Source organism: Grammomys surdaster, unplaced genomic scaffold, assembly GCF_004785775.1.
Source record: "Grammomys surdaster isolate TR1022 unplaced genomic scaffold, NIH_TR_1.0 141, whole genome shotgun sequence".
Lineage (NCBI taxonomy): Eukaryota > Metazoa > Chordata > Mammalia > Rodentia > Muridae > Grammomys > Grammomys surdaster.
Genome location: NW_021604599.1, coordinates 4,619,169 through 4,635,133, shown reverse-complemented (window position 1 = coordinate 4,635,133; position 15,965 = coordinate 4,619,169).

Sequence of the window (15,965 nt, the reverse complement as noted above, 5' to 3'; positions counted from 1 at the left end):
ACCCCCCCCCCCCCCCCCCCCACAACACACTTTCCGGGCTGGGGGGTGGGGGGGTGTGCGGGGGGTGGCGTGGAAGGGAGGAAGGAAGGAAGGAAGGAAGGAAGTGGGGAGGGAGGGGAGGGAGGAAAAGACAGACAGACCAAATCACACATGAACATTCCTAAAACACAATGCTGGCTCTTGAAAAAGAATTTTTCTAATCTAGTAATATACTAATGACTAAAAAAATCCACATACATTATTTTGAAGATAAATTAAATAACTTAATAAAATAAAATACAATAAACATTATAGTAGAGTAATAAACCATCTGTCCTTAAGGAAGTATATGTACACTGTACAACCACGCAGCAGAAGAGGAACAAGATCCAGGAGAAACCATACTGCTTTAGCCACTTCTGACTCCTGCCTTCCCAAATTCTGTGCCCCTGAAACATCTACACCCACTTCACAATGCAGTAAAACAGGAGAAATATGTAAGTTACTGGTATTTAACAAAAGAAACAAAATATTTAAATGTGCATGGTTCTTGCTCCCCCCCACCTTCAGTACCCATTCTAATTCCTCCACAGCTACAGTATGAAAGGAAAAAAATTTTTTCTCGACAGGCTCCCTTTGCAACCCTATCCTCCAGCTTTCAAGCCTCCTGCCTCAACTTCTTGGGTCTTTGGATTGCAGGTATCTGCCACTGAACAAAGTTTTAAGAAACTTAACAAGCAAAGAGTCTCTGAACTGATTTGGCACAGGTAAGGAAAGGAGGGAGGGAAGGAAGGGAGGGAGGGAAGAGAGGAAGGGAGAAAAACTTACTTAGAGTGCAAAAAGTCAGATCCATTTTAGAAATAATAGTTACACTAAAATATACACATATGCTGTTAAACATACAAATCCAAATGAAGTCCAGAAACTTGAATATGCTTATATTAACCAATTAAAGTATCATTCAAAATAACTTTTAAATTATAAGAATGACAATCTCTATCTTTCACACACTTCCCAGTTAAGCTGGTGAGAGTTGTGATACAGCAGAATATATGTTCTTTCCTAAGTATAAAACTGTTTCCTCCCTTAGCGCCTGCCTCTCCCCACACCCTCCCACCCTGTCCTCTGTCTATCCACACACTGGGAAAATTATGTCCTGTTTTAAATATCTCACTGGTGAGCAACAGGAGCCCCAACTGTCAGACACTTGTCTGGCACACATACTTAGAGAAGCTAGTTCCAGCAGGAGCTCAAGCTGTGAGGCTCAGCTCCCTCCTATGTGGGTGAGGAAATCAGAGCACTTGGCCACCACTCTCTAAAGAAACCAGCAAAATGGTAGAACTCTGAGACTTTGCTCTGGCTACCACTGGGCCCGAGGGGCGGGGGGGTTGTTGTTGTTCTCCTCAGAAGAAACTACAAGTGAGCAGAACGAGAGAATTTGAGAGCACAGATAAACCACACATCAATTTCTGGCTCTGTATCAGTAGCATGCTTCTGTCTTTCCAAGTTAATCTTGCATGGATTCATAGGTTGCAAAAAGTTTGGAAGATCACAGTCTCACTGTTTATCTGAGAGATGGAGAAACTGATCCCCACACATTTTAGTGTACAGTTTGAGTCAGCAGCAAACTGGGGACCTTTGAACTCCTCTTCACGCTCCTCTGACCACACTTGAGGCCCTTTGCTTCCCAATCTAGTAGTAACATTGTTTCCTTTCTTCTCTATCATTGCTGAATGTATCTGTCTCCCCTCACTTTTACTCAAGCCTGTTGTTGCCTCACTGGTTAAGCTCCTACTAATCCCATACTTATATTTTGCCTAAGGGAAATATAAGAACCCTTGGGAATCCCTGACCAGGCACTATAAAACAAAAGCAGGCAGTACTGACTGGCCATAACAGCTTTTATAAAAGATACTTGAGTAAAGAGTCACCATAGGTATGGGAAACTGTACAAACACATTAATTTTGGATTAGCCTAGACATTTAGCGCTTAAGTACTTTGCCAGAAGCCAATTCATACCCAGAAGTAAGAAATCTTTTAAATAAAATACACTCAAATTACCTCACTAATACAATACATTTATGTTCAAGAAGGTAGAATTTGTCAAGAAAATAATAATATTTGGGAGTGATATAGCATATCCATTTTCCATTTAAGTCACACTTCCTAACCTTCTTCCAAGGTTTCTTTGAAAGTCTATCACATTTGAACTGGGCACAGTTGCAAGGCACAGGTACCATCACCACACCCAAGAAACTGAGGCAGAGAATCCTGAATTTAAGGCTGGCCTGGACTACACAGAGAATAAATAAATCGTGTTTCCATTTAAAATTATGACTAAATCACTCTAAAATGAGAAACCACTTTATTAATCAAATTTCTCAGAAAATAGAAATAGTTATTCAATACAAACTATCAAACAGCAATGCTACATATGAACAGCAGACTTGAAAATGTTATTTGAAACTTTTTAACATCTAAAAAGATCAAAAGATGACAGTTTCTTGTCAAAGATTTCATATTTTAAGTTAACTTGGGTACTATTACAAAATTACAACATTTAAGTACCAGTTAGCAAATTATTCATCAATGCTAAATAAGTGTTATTGGTGGTAGCCTCACATACTCTCCTTAGTGATGGTGCTGAGCAGTACCATATAAAATTGTAGAAAAACTGGTAATGGGTTCATGTTTTAAAACAATCTACACTATTTACTGTCGTTACATTTAAAGATTGTGTGTAGCATTACGTTAACAAAAGAGCTCCAGATGTTTTCAAATACATTCATTTATAACATGTGAAGAGAAAATATAAATGGAACAATGAATAATGGAAGAATAGGAGCTAATGAAATGTTACATCATTATTTCTTAATGCAAAAATCCCTAGACCAGAAAAGTTATGTAAACACAGTAAAAGGAGTCCATTATAAGTCTGTGGTACACAACTAAGACACAGCTTTGGAACAGCATCAGTGTGGTTTTAAAAAATTGATTATCAAATGGTAATTCAAAGCTCTGATTGATATCTTTGTTTTAATTTGTTAAATGAGTAAAAGATTATTTAATGACAGCAGATTAGTGGGAAAATGTTTCAAAACTTAAGCCCCATGACAAAGGGATGGTTAGATGATCATATAAAAATAATTCTTAAGTAGCAAAAACATTGAAAATTTTTTTGGAAAAAATGATTTTGGAAACACTGTGGGGAGAATTCTTAGCATTTCCTCATTGAAACACCCAACAGATATCAAACATGCATTCTAAAGACTTCCCAACATACAGTACATGAATTTATCTCTTTCAAGTTGCATAGATGTCAGAAGATAGGCAGATTGAGTCCTGACTATTCAGATGAGAAAACTGTGTCTCGGTAAAAGCAACTAACTTGTCCAGTCACACAGTTAATAAGATTAACTGAACTCTGACTAAAGCTAGTACACTTAGCCTGTAACAGGATGTCCCATTCATGTATTAATACTCTAATACAAGCTACTTTCTCAACTTTCATTACATACACTTTGTTGTGAAATTTAGACTTGAAGTACAAAGCATTTTAATACAAATACATTTAAATACAATTACTATAATATTAAATAATACAAATACATTTAAAAACCTCAATGCCCTAAAATGACAAACTACATAGAATTTTATCTTTTAAAGAAAAATGACTTAACTATTGTAGTAAGATTTATATTTTTTTGGGGGGTGCTACTTTTGAAGTTCTAGGATGAAGGTGTTCCTGCATACAAATTGTTTCAGCTTATAGTTACTTTTTAAAACTAGCACAGTTAACCACTGTGGCTGAGCGGGGAGAGTAGTGTATCATTACCTAGACTTACGTTTGTACAATATAACTATACTTTCCCAAGCGTCCTTGCAGAAAATACTAAGGTTTTAAGATTTGCCACTGAGCATTTGCTACTTAAAATTATATTCAAAAAAGGAAGAAGCCACTCAAAAGATGGAAAATGGAACTTCAAAAAAAAAATCACAGAATGGGAGAGATAGCTCAGCATTAAGAGCACATGTTGCTCTTGCAAAGGACACAGGTTCAGTTCCCAACAACCACAGTTCCAGAACATAAGACTGAAATATCCTCATTTGACCAATGTATACAACTTTAGCACAAAGTGCTAACATTAGACTGGACCATGGCTATGCTCCCAGGGATGGTTTCTTTAGCTCATTACTGGATCTGATTTGTTATATACTATTACACATATTCTCTACATATAGACAGATTTTCCAAAAAAAACTACCAAAGCAGGCAGTATATTAAGATGCTTATATGCATAAGTAACTAAAATTTTCTTTACATAACAGTTCTAATCAATTCACATTTTAATGGAAATAATCTTATATTGCAAACAGCACAGCACCCTCTGGTGTATCTATTGTAAGATATATAAAAGTCCTACAAATAAAGGGATAAGTCAAAAATAAACCTTAGACATCAATAGGGTAATTCTTTCTGAATTTATTCTAGTTCATATATTTACAATGTTTAAACAAAAACAATTTTCATTTTAAAGTATCACTATTAATTTTATAGCAACTAAGACGTCAGAAAATTTGTTTCAGTTTTAAAATGCTGAACCAATCAAAATAATACATTTTTCCAATTATAACTTAAGATAATGCTATAAATAAAATTCTTTAGGTATGGAATAACAAAGTTTTACTGATTATGTAAACTAAATTTCATTTTATTCAAACCCGTATGTATGTATGTATGTATGTATGTATGCATGTATGTATGTATATAAACTGTTATGTTGCTATACTTTCTTGAATTCAAAGGCAGCTTAGCATTATTTATAAAAATAGGAGTTTAGTAAATGAATCCATCATTTATGCAGTTTGAAAATAGTGATATTAACAAACAAGAACTAGTGAATTAGGTTAAAACCTAGAGTACTTCAAAGATTAGTAATGCTCAACTTTTGCATGTAAAAAGAACCCTCTTCCTGTGAAAATGAAGATGATACAACTAGCTCAACATGATGCCAGCTACTTTAGACAGCTCTTTCTGAACCTCTGCAATTTCCAAAACAATGCAGGAAAAGACAGACTGACACCTGTTTCAAGCAGCCAGCCACCTGTCTCTAACAAGCTAAATTTAGTCAAATCCACTTAATCTTGGTTTTCCAAAATAAGGGAACACTATGCACCTGTGAACAGAAAAGAATTTAAAAATCTATTTTATAGTGACAACTGGGAATATATACCAGAAGAATTAAAGAGTTAAGGCAAATAATTCAGTAAGGGAAACTATTTTTAATGTAACTGCAAGTGAATAAAGGATACTTAGCCAAACGCTCAGCATAAAGACAAATTAACAAATTTCATAATTTAAAAGTTGACTTGCTTCTTATAATACATTCTCACTAAGAGGATCATTAAGTCACACTAGACTATTTAAGTAAAAATTTAACTCTTCCCACATATCTGATATCATTATCCATCCTTCTAAGCATGTAAGACCTGAAATTTTTTGCTTTTCAACTGTTAAAAAAAAAGTGCCTCAATTAACTTGTTATTTTTAAAGATTGCTTGTTTAAAGTTAAAAAATTTCTCACTATCTCACTTATAAGCTATAAATCTGTACCTTCACAGGATACAAGATTATTTGAATACTGGATAAATAATGCAATATTTCAGACATGAGAGCACTGTGAAGTGATGGAAAGCTTCTAGGAATGCATTAATTTCTTATACAATAGAAATTTACTATGCCTGTTCTCTATACAGTTTAATAGAATTGTGTAATAAACAATTCTATTATATACATGAATTTTGTATATTGTATATAACTCAAGAAAACTGAGATAGGCATCATGGCATACTCTGAGTCACAAATATTCAGCTACTCAAAATATTATTTCACATGTCTAATTTCAAAGCACAATTACGTTCACAGATTTCTGCTAGCCTAAAACACTGAAAACAAAGAATGTCAATGCAGAGGAGAAAAAATATCACAGAAAGAAAGTGGAACTAAACGGTATTTAACTCTATATTTAATTTTAAAGATAAATTGTTATAACTCTAAGTTAATCAATCCATAAAACTATTTTATTTGAAAGCATCTCTAATATCCACTCTTAGAACACAAAGGTTTGTTTTAAATGGACAGGCTATTTCACATAATCCTACACAAAGCTACATTTGCTTTCAAATCAACTTGTGAATAAAAACAAACTAAACTAAACACATGCTTGATGACTGAATGACTCTTAAACACTCTTGGACACTACAAATAAAAATATCAAACAAAGACATTTTAGCATATATGGTCTACTCAGCTGAAACATATGTGAATGTCAAAAGAGCTAAAACTGTCCCAAGACAGCAAAACTCCTTTCAACTTCAGACACAGGAGCTTCACCATCGAAAAGTGTTCAGGCAATTGACACTCATCTGAACAAAAAAAAAAAAAAAAAGAGGCAAAGAAGAAAAAGAAAAGAAAGATGGAAAGAAAAAAGAAAATGAAAGAAAAGAAAAAATAAAAGTTAGTATTTGAGATGTGCACAGAAGACAGGTTGGGAATGGATGAATAACTATTAAGAATTCTGAGAGATCCAAACAGACTTCTTTCAGAATCAAGTATAAGCTTCATTTAAAATAACAATCATACGGAAATGAATTGAAAAGTAAGGGGTTTTTTTTCCCAATCTCCCAACTCTTGTTTTACAAAATATTAGCCTTAATGGCATTATAATTACCCAACCTCTCCATTGACGATCTCAAGGATAATTAATACTGTCACATTATTCACAGGCTGCTCTGTCAGTTAAATCAATAAATGTTTGCTGTTGGAAAGATTATTTAAATAAGCACTTTAAAATATTAATTGGAAATTTCAATGTGCCACCATAGTAGTACATTCTATTTGTTTTAGCTCACAATCATTATCAATTTTTTCTGATAACCTATTAATTGTTATGCTGAAAATTAACAAAATAAAGGATCCGTAAAACCAGGTTAGCTCTTATAAAGAAGATACTACTTCAGAACTGATAAGTATTCAAATCTACAAGGGCAACTATCCTCTCTAAAGAAACATTTTAAAAGGAAGTTTTTTTTTTCTTTTTCTGAACAGGTTTAAATCATTGACCAAAGAAAACCAAAAAGTCAACAAAAAGACTATGTTAAGTACACACATGCCTAGATCTTAACAGCCACAAAGAAAGTGAAGTATACACACGTTTCAAGTTGAGAAGCTTCATACATTCTTTATGAACAACTTGACTTCAATTTCAACTCTCCAAGGGAAAGGAATAGAGATGAAGATGGGAGGAAAAAAAACTCTCAAAGTACCATAACTGTCACAAATAGCGTTGTGAACTGAGTTCTCACAAAGCTTCCTTATGTCCTTTTCCTGTTCATCACAGACAAAGTCTAAACCACAATGAAAATTGTTAACACTCTCCTGTGGGGAGGGAGGTGCATCAAAGTGAAACAGAACCTCAGGACTACCCCTCCCATCTCCACAAGAAGGATAAAGCGCTGTCAGTAGCCACTAACCGAAGTAGCACAGATGCCCTGCATCCGGTTTAAATCACAAGCACACAAACACACACACACACACACCGAAAAGAGGAGGGGGAGACAGATGAGAGGGAGGGGAGACAGAGGAGAGACAAGAGAGGGAAAAGGAGAGAAGAGAGACAGAGAAACAGACTTAAAAAAAATTTTCTCAGAGCAGCAGAGGCCCCCTGGTTTTAATGTGTGTGCAAAGGGGGGTAGGGGGGAGAAGACTGCTGAATGGATATTAAGATTGTTTGTAGCACAAAGAAAAATACAGTTTTAAAAGAAAAAAAGAATCCCGTGAGGCCAATGATGGTCAAATAAGTGCAGTCCGTTTAGCAGCAGGCACAGAGGGGCCGAAACCAAGGAAGCGGGCTTCGGGAAAAGTTCACCAAGGTACCAGGATAAAAATAACAAAACCCCCAACAAGGCCCCGCAAGTGAACAACCACCACCACAGCGCAGCACCTTTTGGGGACCCCCCTGTTCATTGCTGTCTATTTCGATTTGGAAAGCAGCAGCCACCAGGCAGCTTTGCAAAGCAGCGAATTAAAGAAAGAGAGAGGGAGAAAGCGAGCCCCTTCTCTCCACCTGCCCCTCCTCCTGAGCGCCCGCGGACCTGGGGGGACTCTCCAACACCCGCGACGGACAGTAGCGGCTTCCTAGCCCGCTCGCCCCGCAGCCCCGGCTCCCGCTCCATCCCCGAGCGCCGAGGCCAGGCGGGCAGGCGCGCGGCGCCCACACCCCCGAGCCCGCCGCGCGCGGGTCCATTGTAAACAAGCCCCCGGGACCGAGCCCCTCAAGCGGCCGCAGCCGGTGTCAGGAGGGAGACCCCGCACAGCCACGCTCGCTCGCACACACGAACACACGCACGGACACACACGCTCCCACACACATGTAGAGACCGAAGAATATTCACCTTGGCTGTGGATTATTGTGGTGTTGTTGGTGGGTGATGGAGATGGTGGTGGTGGGGAGGAGGAGGAGGAAGAGGAGGAGGAGGAGGAGGAGGAGAGGAGTAGTTGTTGTTGATGGGTAACAGTCGCCAGGACTACGGTGACTATGGCGCTTGATTCACAAGGCAACGGTTGCTATAACTCACAAAAGAGAGAGAGAGGGAGAGAGAGAGGGAGCGAGGGAGAGGGAGACACTCGCGCGGGGAGGGGCGGGGGAGGGAGGAGGGGAGAGGGCGGGCCCGAGAGCGCCGGAAGAAGCGGGTTCGGCGCGGTGACTGACAGCTCGGAGCCCGGGCGGGGGCCGCGGTCGGGATTCCGACGTCGGTTCCCCGAGGTGCGCTTAGACTTGGCGGGCCCGGGGTCAGTGCGAGTCTGCCTGGAGGAACGGTACTGCGGACGCCGGGGAAGCTGAGGGTCTAGAGGCGAGGGCTACTTTCCGTGAAACGAGCCCCGCCTGCCTCGGCCGCCAGCTCCGTGCCCAGAAGCCCCGCAGCAGCGAGAGGAAAACCGCGAAGCCAGGGGAGGGGGAGTGATGACGGACCCAACACTGTGTGAGGCGCGCGCTACTGCGGAGGCAGACCCCACTTTGAAGAGCAGGCTCCACCCCGGGACATACGTCATTTCCTGGGTGGAACCGGCTAATGTCCCGGATGTGCTGCGCTCCTCCCCACCCTCTCTCCTCTCTTCCCTCCGCCCCTCTCAGGGATTTTTTTTTCCCTTCTCCGTGATCGCTGGTGGTGTTTCCCGGTCGTTTATGCCTCGCGGGTGATCCCTTTCCCAGACTCTGCGGCTGGCGCGGGCCTCCAGGGCTTTGGCCGTGCTCACCCCTCCACAGTCCTCTTTCTCGTGGCTCCTGAGGCCGTGGGTCCGGGAGCGCGGGCGGCGGGGCGTGAGCGGTGCCTCCGCCGCCATCTTAGGGAGAGAGAGCCTGGGCGCGCGAACCGTGACCCATCTCGTTCGGCGCGGCGGCCACCTCCCTGCGGTACCGAAAGGCAAAGTTATCACCATGCAGGACCGGGAGGAAGTGCCAATGGGAAGGGAGGTTGTGCTTTCCGAGAATGAGGGTCCATATAGGGGTGGGTTAGACCTTCCAGAGTAGCCCTCGGTAGGTCCTTAAAGTGCTCTACCCCTTTAGAATTGACCGGATGGATTCGAGCTAGACCCATTGCCCTGTTAACTGGCATCGGTTTCTTAACAGCCTAGGGTAGGTAGTTCTTGAGCTCTTTTTGACACAGGAATGGCTTCTATCCTGGAACATTATTAGCACACAACCTGGCACCTCAAACTCGGGTTGATAAGGCACAGCTTCTAATATCTCACGGTTCAAACATATTCGTCCAATTCTCCTCATACTGGAGTCCAGCAGGCACGTGCCCCCGGGCCCGCCAATACCCAAAATCTCCAACATTTGCAGCTAAGCAGCTTATCCAAGACAATAACATACTGGAAGTAGAGCCTTAAGAAGTCAGTTCTCTTGAGGCTTAATTTTTGCACCTGCAAATAAGGGATTTGGGCCAGCATGAGTTCACTGTTAAAATAAGACTGAGCTCTCTGTGCCCCAGACCTTGTGCTAAGTGTTTTACATACATTATCTCATTTAATCCTGACACCTGTTCTATTGGATACATAATATTCTCATTTTAGGGAAAACAAGCCGTCATTTTATCTTGCCTCTATGTGTCATGAAATGCTAGGTAAAAGACATTAGGAACCAACTATTAGAACAATAGGTTTAACAGTAATACTGTAAGCTCTGATAATTTCATAATCATAATGAGTTCTATTCTGATTGTAAGTTACAATAGTTAAAAGTTAAAAAAAAGCCCCGGGGCTAAAGTTAAAGCAGGTTGTGGTGGTAGCCAAAAATGACACCGTAGTAGCCAACAGCAATTAAAACTCTTAACATTTGAAATATTCCTTTTGCAACGTTTACTGATCAAATCCGCAGAAAAGGTTTGGAACTGCTGGCTGACACCTCAAGGCACTGAAGAGCTTTGGTGCTGCAGCCCTATTGTCTGTTAGGTTCCCTGTCTCCCCACTGTCAGCTGTTGCTCCTTACAGTGAGCAGAGTTCTATTATCCTCCCCACCCTTTTAATTTACTGCTTTTAATCTGCACGAAAGGAAACCACATAATGAAGCTTGTGCAAAACTGTCTCAAGGGTATAAATAGATACTTTGAGGCAGTGTCCTTTAGGAAAAGTGTGACCTTTGCGCTTAGAACATTGTAACATCAGTCTCAAGCAATTTAGTGACTTCTTTAATCCTAGCTTCTGGTACCATCTTTTTATACTCTCAGGATGCATACTTTAATTTGCATGAATTCTTACAAAGTCAGGATATTTTCCCTTTTATGACAATTGGAGGTATGTCTTCTAGTAAGGTTAATATATAAATTTCAGTGTTACCATTATACTAATTCAAAAAAAAACCCAAGCTACAGTACAAGCAATAGAATTCAAAACATTATAGATTATATATGCATACATATATCAAATCTTTTTGCTACTAAATAGTTCTAATAGGAACTCTTTTCAGCTCATTTTTAAAGCTGTATGGTTGTGTCTTCATATGCATCATACATATATTTCAGAAATAACTTTTTAGGGAGTCTTAGGAAACACAGCAGGGTCTCAACAGCTATTGCTTTTTACAATGAAAAATATAATTGGAATTCAAGAAAGGTATTTTACATCCCTTGACAATGCAATAAATTATCAAAGCAACAGCTTTCTGTATTCCAGAAATGATGCAGACAACATAGATAACTATCTATACAATACTCAGTTGTTCTGTGAATTTTAGTTATTATTTCTTTTGAACTTTGTTTCCACTGTACTGTTGTAGTGATTGGGAGAGACATGGGTGAATACATTTGTGTCTAAACCACTTAAAGAAAAGAAGCCCTGCTTACCTATGTATATACTGTACAAATTGCTATAGCATATTCTTAAGGGTAAATTTCCAACATCATCTGTTAGGATATTTCCTCCTATGGACACCTACCACATGTTAAAGAACTAATAAAGAATTCCAATATCAATGCTAAAAAGAAAGCAAATGTGTATACAAAAATAAAATACTGACACAACTTATGACATTGCTTCAAACAAAAAAACAAAAATGTGTAAGACAGTTTTGAAAATGTATGCCATAGCAGCTTACCATTAAGTTAGTGAATTCTTACAAAGCTGAAATTGTACCTGTTTTTAAATCTTCCATTAGATTACCTGTTTTCTTCAGTTGAGACATACAATAGAATCTTGTTCTCATATGTGAAAAGAAGTTTTCCTTTCTACTTTTTCCTAAGTGCGTATGATGCTGCTACTGAATCTAGATTGCTAAGTGACATTTCTGGATCTGAGATTTTGTGGCTATGTGATAAATAAATACCAACAGTGAGGAGAGGTCACAGTGATTCAGACACTTTCTAACTATCTTCTTGAGTACTCCCACTGAAAGCATGCTTTGATTTTGGAAAAAAAAAGTGTTTTACTAAATTTGTCTTTCTAATTGTGTTTTCATTAAGTACTACAAATTAGCTTTTTATTCAGCCATCCTGACATCTGTCTATTATATAAGTATATCTTGAAATTAGACTCTCACCCCAGGGCATAAAGATGATAGTAGAATCATAAATTGACTACCATTGCTGAAGACCAAAGTTAAACTGTGTATGCATACAGCTCCTCAATTAATTCAGAACATCCATTACAGTACTTGCACCACTAAACCCAAATACCTGGAAGCAACCCGAATGTCAGATGGCTATCAGCTAAAGGGTACATAAACAAATTGTGATATAGTCACACAGTGTAATGCAACTGAACAGTTAAAAAGACTATTGATCTACAAAACAGCATGGATTCATCCCAAGATCATTATGTTCAACAAAAGGGACCAAATACAATGTGGGAATCCACTTTCCTGAAGTCCAGGGACAGGGAAACCTGGGTTTTCAGTGATGGCAGTAACAACAGAGTAGGATTTACTGGCTGAGCAGGTGGGAATGTCTAGGGTGACAGAAATGCCCCACACACTTGTCAGCCACTAGACATGTGCCATTAGAATTTAATTGGAAGTTAATTTCATGTAAAATTCATAAGCCACTTTTTCAGTTCTCAATAACCACAAGTGGCTATGGCAACTGAACTGGACAGTGCACACACACAGCATTTGTAGTGTTTCAAAATTTCTCCTAAAAAATGCTGTTCTTTTTCTCTTTTAAACTACTGTCTATATAGATGTTTATATGTGTCAAAATTTGTGGTTAGTGAATATTAAATGTCAATTTTATGTGCCCCCAATTCCAAAAATACTCATTAGGCATATTTTAACACATTACCAAAATTGTAATAAATTAATATAAAAATTTGATTAGCAGACTTTTTTTCTATTTCATTCACTTTAGAGAAAGAATAAGACAATTATCCATGGTGATTTTTTCTTTAAAGATGTAAAGCCACAAAGATGTTGATTTACTGTTCAAAAATATAAATTCTGGCACTTTAAAATCCTCAGTATCTCAAGAAAAAAGAAAACACTTTTGAGGACTCAAAGTGCACTCTCAAATACTTCAAAGAAATTTTTCCTGCTCCCTTCTCAGAGCCTTGGTCTATGGAAAGGTGATAAATACCACACAACCTTGTGAGGTAACACTTAGGAGAACTTGGGAGACTGGGTACTCTAAGCACACTGTAAAATCAAGCTCTCTGGATAACCCTTAAGATTCAAAGGGGCCAGCAGAATGGCTCAATGGCTGAAAGCACTTGATACCAATACTGAAGACTTGAGTTTGATCCCCAGAGCACACTTGGTAGGAAAAAAGAACCAACTACCACAAATTGTCCTTGTATCTAGTACTCCTGACCCCATGCATCTACACACACACACACACACACACACACAAACGTAAGAAAAAGATCAAGGACTTTTGGAATGGAAGAAAATCAAATTTGTAACCACATATGAAAGATCTCTGCTCTCAAGCTCTGAAGTTCTAATCTCCATAGATTTTAAAAGACGAAAACAACAGATTCAAAGTACTAAGTATGTATATTTAACTGATACTTTTATAAAAGAGAAAAAATGGCCAAAAATAGACTCTAAATAAAATCAATAGGTGCACTGGGGTTTAAGCAGTTTGTGAACTCGAAGGTTTTATTTTTTTTTCTTTTTACAAGATGATGAATGAGAATTGTTACAGCCGTCAATTAGTGTCAGTATTTCATACTAACAATCACTTTAATTGTATCAGTTATCAGTGGTCAGAAACGTGATTTAATTGAGGTAAATTATTTAGTGGAACTAAATTAACTGACAGATTTTTAGGTTGTCTTCCTCCTCCTCCTCCACCAACCTGGGGCAAAGTCTAAAGCAGCTCCCACATCTGTGCTGGCTCATTATTCCCATTAGTATTTAAGTACTACATTTAGATTTTTTAAAAAACAATTATGCTGACTGTCACAGGCTATGACTTAAGGTTTTCATATTTACAAGTATTTGTGAATGATCTGCCAATAGCCATAACCAAAGAGAGATGATCACTATTCAAAACTGATGTATTTCTTTTTTTTTTGTACTTGTTTCTTGTGATGCCCTTCATTTTGCTTTGTTTTAATAGAAGTTTATGTCCATATAATATTGATCTAAAATTTCTGCTTACCATATTACCACCTTTGTTTGGAGGGGCAAGAAACAAACAAGCAAAAAAATGTTTGCATTGGGGTGTATAGACTATGATCTGAGAGAAGTTCAAAGCTTTATTGAATCCTTTCTTTCATAAAAGATTAGGATCATGTTTTAAGGGCTTTATGAATCTTACTTCACTGAGTAGAATCTAATTTTAAATACCTTTGACCCTATACCTTTGTTAATATAGTATCTGTAACATACTATATTAAGTATATACAGCTAAGAATTGTTTACAAGTAGCATAATGGTAGGATTTTATAGACATCTAACATTTAAATTGCATTTGCAGATGTTTACTAGGTCAATATTTTCAGATCTCTAACATATTCAAAAGCTATTGAAATAAACGTAGGTCCTATAGAACTTAAGAGATAAATGGGCCTGAAAAATAATGAAAAATTTAAATTTAATACAATTTGTATTTACTTTGTTTTTCCTTTTTTCCTCTGAGTGAGGATTAATTAGAAAGTCTGGAGGTTCACTAAGATGGAATTATGAGGAACACTGAGTACTATTTTCACAAAGATCAGAAAAATAAATTATTTTCCAAGATGATTAGTGCATTTTGTTCAGTATTCTTGTTTGGCACTACAACCTTTGCCTCACTATGAAATTATAAAATAAGCTACAGACAGTTTGAATACGCTTTATAGGATTACCCTATTTGTAGCTTCAAATGTGTGACATGATAATTACAGACTTCTTGTTAAATGTTATATCATTCTTCACCCAGAAAAAATAATCCTTAATGAACGCTAATTTGTGCCGAAGATTGGTGGAAGGAGAAATTCTGATGTGAATAATTCAGAAAAGATATATAAAAATGTATGACAAAGAATTTTCAATCAGATTAAACATGCATATTTTGAAATTAAGTTTTAAATTAAAAAGCATAAAGCTGCATGAAATGCTGCATCTTTTCCTTTTAAGTCAGTACAGAGTCTGAGACCCCAGCCTCAAAGCATTGCTTCTCTGGAATGGCCTTAGCTTCATCAGTACCTAAGGATCCAGCTACAGAGGGGAAGCCCTGAGTGATGCATGGCTAAACAGCTCTAAAATGGAGCCCAGTCTGAAGTGGGAGTCCTGCCTGCTGAAAGCAAGCCAAAGAGCACCCAACAGAAGTATGAGTAATTTTATAAAAATATTTTAAGTTAGTCGTTTAATCAAAACATTACAACTTGTTAGCAACCCTTCAAAAAACCACACCTCTATATTTGGCAGTCTTGTTTGGAAAAGAAATAAAATCGTTGAAGTTTATTGTAGACTTCAAAAGCTTCAGTGCTTACCTGTCAGGAACAGATAAAACAGGCTGGAAGTTGTAGCACTTTAAGGAAGTTGGAAAGACCCTAGCAAGTAGCCACAATCTTAATATGAAGTAAATGCTAATGAAACAATACTAGGAGAAATAGAGACTATGTAACATAAAGTATAATCAGCTGAGATGGCTCCTGTGGCGTTTCAGTGATGTTTGAGACTTCTGGCTTTGTGGGTTGAATTGCTTAGATTGGTTTGGTGTTGTCTTGTGATGATGCTACTGCTACTGTTGCTGCGGCTGCTCTTGTTTGCATTTGTGAAGAAGGACTAAAAGAAACTAAGAAGGAGTCACAGTAGTCATAGAGCTAACAGTTGATCAAGACACAGTTAAGAGTACTTCTAAGAAGAGAAAGACAAAATCTAAGAGAACACATATTGGCCATCATTTTAAATGACTAAGCATAAGTCATCCTGAGCTACCTAAAAATACTGATGCTCTGCAGTGTGTGTTGTGCTAGTTTCCATGCGTGCATGAGATCGGGACCACA